Source organism: Rhinolophus hipposideros, assembly GCF_964194185.1.
Source record: "Rhinolophus hipposideros genome assembly, chromosome: 5".
NCBI lineage: Eukaryota > Metazoa > Chordata > Mammalia > Chiroptera > Rhinolophidae > Rhinolophus > Rhinolophus hipposideros.
This window is the reverse complement of record NC_138051.1, coordinates 37,417,434-37,427,100: the sequence shown is the minus strand read 5'-3', so window position 1 is coordinate 37,427,100 and position 9,667 is coordinate 37,417,434.

Sequence of the window (9,667 nt, the reverse complement as noted above, 5' to 3'; positions counted from 1 at the left end):
GCAGTGTGAACTCTTGCAGGTGTCTGGCAAGGGAAAGGGAAGCGTGATGGGCACCCGCAAAGTTGCCCCCATGCCCAAGTCCAGGGCATGGCTCACAGAGCACTCACAAAGGGGGCTCTCCAGCCTTGCTTTCCCTTCTATATTCCAAATCTCAGGTAGGGCCTAGCTCATTCTCCCCAGGGGGCCTGAGAGGGGCTGTGGTAGGAGTGGAGTGAACAGTAAACCAGGACTCTCAGCCCAGCACTCTTTCCCCCATTGTGAAATGGCCTTGGATGAGGGCCAAGCAGGAAGCTGCCTCCTACAGCCTCTAATTCGATGTTGGTGCGTGGGGTGTGAGGATGGGCCCAGGGTGTCCCCTTCCCAAAGGAGGACTGAGGTTAACATGGAGCCCACCTGCTAGGACACTGCCTGAGCTGCCCTTGTCTAATCTTGAGGAGCCTATGTTTTCCTTCTTGGCCGCTGTCCCAGCCCTGTGGGGTTTTCAGAGGGGTGTGAAAGGCAGTGGAAAGTGCATGGGCCTGGGGCTCAGGGCTTCTAGCCCCTTCTCTTCATTGCCGAGTTTTGTGACCTTGGGCAAGTCACTTTCCCTCTTGGGCCTCACTCAGTTTTCTTACTAGTCAGTAACCAGACGGTAAAGGGTTGGTCTAGAAGGTCTCAGAGGCTTCTTGCCTGTCAATATTTTGACTCATTGAAGTCAGTGATTCCTGGATGTTATTACCAGCACGTGGCTCTGATGTGATGGGGAGTCTGCTCATTGCGTCTGTTCAGGTGCCCTACATGACTCTGCATCTTCGGGTCTCAGAGCTGTGGAGTGGGCTTCCCCGGACAGTCAAGGATGCATGATGACAGAGTCCAGGAGATGAGCAGCATCTGTTACTTCTGGGAGTTAGGACACCTGGATAATTTGGGTAGAAACTCTGGCTATATAATCCTGTCCTAGACTTCCAGGCAGGAAATTTAAAATTTTGGGACCCCTAATCATAATGAGTAAAGGGGCCCATCTGCCCACTCACTATACCCATAGAAGTGGGGGAAGGAGGAAGGCAGGAAGAGGACAGAGTTCTTTATGCCCCAGACCTCCAGCCTGGGGCTGGGACTATTTGAATAGTAACCATGCTTATTTTTCTTGGTCTCAGTTTCCCCTTGTACAATATGAATGGGGTGTGGTGACGCTCCCCATCCTGAGGTTCAGCAAAGAAAGAAATCATCGAAGGGGAGAACCTGTTAAAGCTCACATGTTTCATGAGTTCCACCATCTGATTCTGTACACAACTAACCTTCCAGGCATGTGGGGCTAGGGCTGTCTGTCCATGGGGTGCAGTCTGTGGGGTACTGAGAATTCCTTTGAATCTCCCCAAAGCCCCAGCACCTGAAATCCCACCTCTAGAGTCTTTTCTTTGTTTAATATTGCCTAAGTTGCTTCCCCAAATGGAGTGTGTGTGACATATATAACCATTTGTCATGAACATGTTAGCCTGGTTTAGCTCCCAGATGGATTGCCTCTGTGCAGATAGCTGAGGTTAGCGAGAGGCTGGGGTTTTAGTGGGGGTGGGGGGAGGTGTTTTGGAGGATGGAATATTGCTTCTCAGACCACTGCTTGAGTAGGAGGGGGAAATAACAAGAAACCTGACCTTCCTACTGTGTTTTGTCATAACTGCACCATAGCCGTGTGAGGAAGACACTCATTTTACAGGTGAGGAAATGGAGGCTCATCGGCATTGAAGAAATGACTTTCCTTCAGAGACACAGCCAGAAGGTGCTGAGTTGGGCCTAGAACCTACGGATTGAGGACCTAAGCGACGAGATTTTGCCTGTGTGGTGGTGGTGGTGGTGGTGGTGGTGGGAAGTCTGGGATGGTGGTGGACAGGGCCTTGGGATGTGGAGCCACATCAAGAGGAAGGGAGGGAGAGAGGTAGAGAGTGGAATCCCAGGTTTTTCAACTCTGCCCAGACCTGGCCCCTTCCCTGATTGCCCTCCTTTCCCACCACCTGCTGCTCCCTTCTTACCACCTCTTTGGATATCTGAAAGTTCCTGTCTCCACCCGGGCTCCCCTCAGGCTGTGTTCATTTGCTATTCTTCTGGAGCAGGCTGGTTAGCTCTAACGTCACTGGGTGGGGGTTCCAATCTCTACTCCTCTTTCTAGTTGTGTGACCCGGGGCACGCTGTCGTTTTACCTCTGCTGCCTCAGTGTCTCGGGCCAGAAAATGGATGTAAAACAAAACTCACCTCACAGGACTATTACGAGGGCTCAAGAGAGAATATATTTAAAGCACTTAGAAGGGAGCCTGGACTTAGTATATTCTCAATAAATATAAGCGAGCTACTATTATCTGAGAAAAAATTAGTCCCTCCTCTAATGCAGAACTGGTCAGTTTCTTGTGACCCCAGCACCTAGAGCAGTGCCTGGCACGAGTGGGTACTCATTTATTCAATGATTGAATAAATGGTAATATCCGTTACACAGAAACCGCTAGCTGCAGCAGAAATAACTTTGAAAAATAATGACAACAATCTTGGATATTCTTATGGTCTAAGGTGATCTGGGAAGGCTGGGGCTGCCCCTGGCTGCGCTTTTTCGGTGAGGTCAGGGCGTCCCCTGCTGGCCCCAAGGGGAGCTGCAGGCAGGGCCCTTCAGGGTGCTCCCACCCCGAAGATGCTCGCTTGGAGGCAGGGCGTGGTGGTATTGCCTACTTCCCTTTTCTTGCCATTAGCAAGGGGAAGACCAGTACTAACCACTGACACTCACGGGCTCCTGAAACATCCCTAGGGCCCCCAGGAGGGGCCTGGGGCAGAGAAGCAGTAGCTTTCAGAATTTTGGAAGTAGAAGTAACCTTAGCAATCTAGTCTAAGTCCTTTATATAATGGTGAAAAATAAAAGAAATACACCTATTTGGTGCTTACTCTGAGCCCATTACATGGATTATCTCACTGAAACCTGAAAACAACCCTCTGGTTTAGGCACTATGCAGAGGAAACTGCAGGTAAGTACCTAGCTCAAGGTCCAACAGAAAGTAAGGGACCAGCGGCAAACCCAGGCCCCCTGACGCCTACTCCAGTGCTCTCATGCTGTCTCGCTAGGACACTAGTGCTGAGATCTAAATCCAGGAGTTCATCCCCAGGGGTGGGGTGGGGGCAGAAGTCACTGGAGCCCTGAATCTCCCAAGAAAACACACAGTGAACACTTACCGACTGACTGAAGGAAAGAATAAAGGAATTGGTAGCTCCGAGTCTCTGGGTGGGTTCAGTTTAAGAAGTGTGTTGCCATGGCTTTGGGGAGGCTCTTCTCTCACTCTGGGCACCCAGACATCTAGGACACACCTTCAGTTCCCTCTGGCCAACCCTCTGGTCTTCTCTAGGATGCCTCCACTAGAGGTAACCACTAACCAAAGACTCAGAATGTCTCTAGGCATTAGGACCTCACTCCTGTCACCCTGAACCCAAACCTGCCAATGCCATTCCCTGCTACATTCTGACAACACCCTTCCTCCTCCATTCTGAGCTGACCCTAAAGTCAGCACACTGGGGCTACAGTGAGGAAGAACCTGTGGTGCCTCTCAGAGTGTGAAACTGGAAACCAGCATAACAGCTGGCAAGGTGGGCACTAATCCATGCTTATTGTCATTGTGACTGGCTTCTGCAGAATCCACCTTGACAAATAGAAAAGGGAAACAGCCAACTCCAGTCTAAGGGACTGGAATGTAATAATGCATACCTTAGCTCATTTACCCCTCTCCACGACACAGTGAGGTAGGCATTTGAATTACATCCTCATTTTACCCATGAAGAAATTGAGAGACAAAAGGATTTAAGTAAACTTGAAATAAGCAAAAAAAAAAAAAAAAAAAAATGTGGGTGTTTCCAATGGAAAACGATGCACTGTTTAGAGCACACCCTTCTATGACATCTGATTATAGCCTTTCATTGCCTGTGAGCTCCGGTAGTTTGCAGACCTATAGGTTGTAGAGAATGGATGGCTCTTGTCTATGGATATGTAAAGGATTCTGTTCAACTCTCCTCTGTTATGGAAAATTCAATTTTACTTCCATTTACAAATTCATTTCTATATTCCTGATCTATAGATGGTCTGTTCTTTGGATTCACCTTGAATGACTGTAGCATCTCTCTAGTTCCCTCATTAATAAGAAGGTAAATAGATCATGAATATGGGCATGAGAGTCATTTCACCTTTTTTTTTTTTTAAATGACCTTTTAATTTGCCTCCAGTCACTTAGACAAGGAGAGGTAGAGCGGGGATTTAAACCCAGGCAGCCAGGATGTAGCATCTGTGTTTATAAACACCGTTCTATATTCTAGGCACTGCCAAGCTTAATTGCATTCGAGTAACTGCAGCGGTAAATTACTCAATCTTAACCTAAATAATACCCTTAAACCTAATTCAAACCTTAGCCCTAATTAATACCTACTAAATGCAATATGCTCTGTATGAGGAAAGGACACATGTGACCACAACATTAGGGAGAGACGACCTTAGGTAGTACAAGCAGGACACTCCTCCAGGCCCAAAGGCCACAGACCACTGAGGAGCATGTGGTCTTCTCTCCCAGATCTTGCTTCAGCCTGGCACTTGGGGTGGCAACTGAGGCTGGTCAAGCAGGTGCAGGTGTTCTGTGCTAAGGGGCTCGGTGTTGCTCATGTTGCTACCTACGCCCTTGATGAAGGCCCCAGCAAGTGGGAGGGGATTTGGGAGCCATTTTGATTTTCTAGTCCTCCAGTGAGGGAGGATTGGGAAGGTGTGTGGCCAGCGTGACTAGGTGCTGGTGACCCAGCGTCCTGCCTCACATACTCCTCTGCTTCAAGGGCCAAACACCACTAACTTAATTGCAAGGTAGAATTTTGGGTCCTTGACATTAAAATTTTATTGACATACGACTCTCAATTTCATTGTTCACTGAGCTGTCTTTATTCCTGACCATTAACAATTCCGTTTTTTTCTCATTGGGGAATTTATTTTTCAGGTATCTATTTTTAGAAAATGATTTGCTTCATTATTGCATTATTCATTTAAAATAAATTTTTAAATCTGAAAATTTTAAATTTAGCCACATTATTTTGTTTGGTAGTACTTATTTTTATGATTCCTTTTACTGATAGCAAATGATAGTGATTTTTCATTTAGAATAATCTTAAATAAACTTAAGTATAAAATGAGTCAACGTAAAGAAAAGTATTAATAGTATAGGTGGTATTAGGATAATGGCAAAAATCAAGATGGTGGTATCCAAATGATGGAAGATGGATGGTCCATAAATAATAGTGTATTACTGTTTATTGAGCATTCATTGTGTGCCAGCCCCAATGCTAGCTAGCCACAGTAACACTGCCCAACAGAATATGTGATGACGGAAATGCTCTATCTCTATTCAAGACACATGTGGATACAGAATCCTTCAAATGTGGCCAATGAGACTAAAGAATTGAATTTTTTCTTTTACTTAATTTTAATTATTTAAACGTTAGCATCCATACTTACTATATTAGGCAGAGCAAGCCTGAGTCTTAAATATAGTATATTATACATTTTTTATAACATCTATAAAATATTGTCACTGCTGATAGAGATTTAGACCTTCAGAGGTTGCCTGAGGTCACATAATTAATAAATAGCAGAGGTATGATCTGAACCCAGATTATCTGACTTCAGAATAGGTGCTGTTAATCACTTCCAACAGAGAAATGGAGCCTGAAGAATACTGTTTTTAGTTGAATTATACTGGGCCAAGTGTGATGCTAAACTGTCAGACTTGGATATTTCTATTACTATGAGAGTAGTTTATTTTGTCATGGATGGAAATGAGATGTCACCGAGGGGCCACCATGACTGTTGATTCTTGAGTGGAACTGAGGTATGACTGAGCCTACAGGAAGCAGTGAGATGTGTCCCACTGAAGGCTAGCCTTGATAAAGTTCCAGATGAATCATGGCCTCCAGCCTCTGTTCTCCTCTGAGGAAGGGCCATTTCCTTCACCCTGGTGCTCCTAGCACCAACCCCATGGCTCCAAAGAACATCAATGTTCAACGAATGATAGAAACTCAGAGCAAAATGGTCGCAATTTAGGCCAATCCTTAGATCATACAAACTGTAACTTGTTCCACTTAAATTCATGACCACAAATATGAAGTGGACCCTGACATTTTCTGGTAATCTGATAACACATCTTGAATATGTTTGCTTTCTGATGATTTCACATTCTTCCAAATGTCCAGCACCCTCTGCCCACTTCACCCTAGGCTAATGATCTTGCGTAGCAGATCGACGCTGGCTTTTGTTCTCCTGGGATCTGAACCTTTTTGTAATTCCCCATTGTGTGGGTCTTGGTGAAAGGCAAATAAAATAAAAGGGTCAGAGGGTCGCTTTCTCATCCACCTACAGGATTTAGGCTCAAGCCCGTGACCTAAGATTGGCCAATCTGGGGCTCCCAACCAGGACTCCAACTTCTGAATTAGTGATACCAAGGCCCAAGGATCTTTAGAGGTATCATGCAGGGTGTCATGTGGGGTCTCTGTTCCTGCTTCCTGCAAAAGAAGGCAGGAGATGGTGAGGCCAAAAAGGAACCCCAACAGAGCCATGGATGGGGGAGTCATACCACTATAGTCTCGCTGGCGCCTGGGTTGGAGACGCAGGAAGCAGGAGCCATATGATCTGCAATCCACTGGCCGCTTCTCTGCCAACCAACAACCAGTTAGCAACCAGCCAACCCCTTGCTAACTGCAATCTGCCCTTGCCAGCCACCATCTGCGTAGCCACGGCAGTTATATTAGTGGCCAATTGCTCACTGGTTACAGCTGACGGCCAAATAACCACAGTTGATGGCCATTTACTACCCGAGCCAGGACCCTTCCACATGAGGCCAAGAGCCTGGAAACTGCCCTCCTGGCTCTGTCCCCACATTGCAACCCTCCAGGGTCTCGCCTCACAATCTACGCGACAAGTGTCTTCCACGAGGGGCCCTGTGCGAGGAGCCTGGAGGTGAATGCAATATCCTGGCACAGCCAGGCTCTCTGGGCACAGCCAGGGCTCCCAGGGCACCACCAGTCTTTCTGGAACAATAATGGCTCACAGTCAAGGTGCTTACATATTCTCGATGGCAGCCGGTAGAGACACAGGAAGTAAACACCCACCGGTTCCACTACATGGTGGTACATTCCCAAGCAAACAGTCAAGCGGTCCATCAAATCAGGGATGGAAGGCAATTCTGCATAGTCCATAGTCATTAACCAGGGCTGTGCACCGGCCCCACAACGTGTGCCCTCTCCACAGGGCGAGGGCTCCAAGTCCTCCCCAACCTGGGGGTGAGGGACGACCTTGACCTCACCCACATCTCCCACGGAGGACTCAGCAAGCGTTTCCTCCTGGGACTACAAGTCCCGCATCTGGGCTGCCCCAGCAAGCACTTCCCAGCCCACAGGGCCGCAACGACCTTCGCTTTCTCAGGCTTATGCTGGTCGGAGAACCATCCACGTCTTCCCACCTCTCCACAGGGGTCCAGCTCTCCGGCAGCTGCTCCTCCGGGTCTTCCTGAGCCTGAGTGTTCATACGCACAAACTGCTCCACTGCCTTTCAGAGAGCTTTGGCCGGCACCGTACCCTGCTCGCGACACTGAGCTTTCATACTATAGACTGCTCCATTACCCCTTTGGGGATTCTGGCCGACACTGTACCCTGCTCTCTGTACCGTGTGTCATGCAGGGTGTCATGCGCGGTCTCTGGTCCCGCTCCCCGCATAAGAATGCAGGAGATGGCGACGCTGAAAAGGAACCCCAAGAGAGCCATGGATGGGGGGTCATACCACTATAGTCTCGCTGGCGCCTGGGTTGGAGACGCAGGAAGCAGGAGCCATATGATCTGCAATCCACTGGCCGCTTCTCTGCCAACCAACAACCAACCAGCCAACCCCTTGCTAACTGCAATCCGCCCTTGCCAGCCCCCATCTGCGTAGCCACAAAAGTTACATTAGTGGCCAATGGCTCACTGGTTACAGCTGACGGCCAAATAGCCACAGTTGATGGCTATTTACTACCTGAGTCAGCACCCTTCCACGTGAGGCCGAGAACCTGGAAACTGCACTCCTGGCTCTGTCCCCACATCCCAAACCTCCAGGGTCTCGCCTCACAATCTACGCGACAAGTGTCTTCCGCGAGGGGCCCTGTGCGAGGAGCCTGGAGGTGAACGCAATATCCTGGGCACAGCCAGGCACTCGGCACAGCCAGGATTTCTCAGGGCACCACCAGTCCTTCTGGACACAGCCAGACTTCCTGGGCTTCTTAGGGTACCACCAGTCTCCCCAGGCACAGTCAGGGCTCTTGGCACCACCACTCTTTCTGAGCATAGCCAGACTTCCTGGGCACAGCCAGGGTCTCTCAGGACACTGCGCTGGAACAATAATGGCTCACAGCCAAGGTGCTTACATATTCTCGACGGCAGCCAGTTGAGACATAGGACGCAAACACCCACTGGTTCCACTACATGGTGGTACATTCCCAAGCAAACAGTCAAGCGGTCCATCAAATCAGGGATGGAAGGCAATTCCCCATAGTCCATAGTCATTAACCAGGGCTGTGCACCGGCCCCACAACGTGTCCCCTCTCCACAGGGCGAGGGCTCCAAGTCCTCCCCAACCTGGGGGTGAGGGACGACCTTGACCTCACCCACATCTCCCACGGAGGACTCAGCAAGCGTTTCCTCCTGGGACTACGAGTCCTGCATCCGGGCTGCCCCAGCAAGCACTTCCCAGCCCACAGGGCCGCAACGACCTTCGCTTTCTCTGGCCTGTGCTGGTTGGGGAACTGTCCACATCTTTCCATCCCTCCATGGGGGTCCAGCTCTCCAGAAGCTGCATGGCTTTTCCTCTGCTGGTCGGAGAACCGTCCATGTCTTCCCACCTCTCCACAGGGGTCCAGCTCTCCGGCAGCTGCTCCTGCTGGTCTTCCTGAGACTCAGTGTTCATACACACAAACTGCTCCATCACCTTTCGGAGAGCTTTGGCCGGCACCGTACCCTGCTCGCTATGCCATGTGTCATGCAGGGTGTCATGCAGGGTCTCAGCTCCCGCTCCCCACATGAGAACGCAGGATATGGCGAGGCCAAAAAGGAACACCCACGGAGCCATAGGGGAGTCATACCACTATATTCTCGCTGGCAGCTGGGTTGGAGACACAGGAAGCAAAAGCCATATGATCTGCAATCCACTGGCCGCTTCTTTGCCAACCAACAACCAACCAGCCAACCAACCCCTTGCTAACTGCAATCCGCGCTTGCCAGCCCCCATTTGCTGCTAGCGCAGCCACGGCAGTTATATTAGTGGCCAATGGCTCACTGGTTACAGCTGACGGCCAACTAGTCACAGCTGATGGCCATCTACTACCCGAGCCAGCACCTTTCCTCCTGAGGCCGAGAGCCTGGAAACTGCACTCCTGGCTCTGTCCCCACAGAAGTTATTCATAGTGGGGGTCATTGCAGAGTGGTCCTGTGCTGGCAGCACCATAGGAAGGGATTCACTAGACTGTTCCTCTCTGTGCTAGTTCTGTGGCATATGGAGATGTCTCCCCAGTTTTTATTTTTGTTTACCTTGCCACTGAACTCCAAACTTGCATATTTAGCTGCTTACTTGATAGTTCCACTTGGACATGTAATAGGCATCTCAGATATT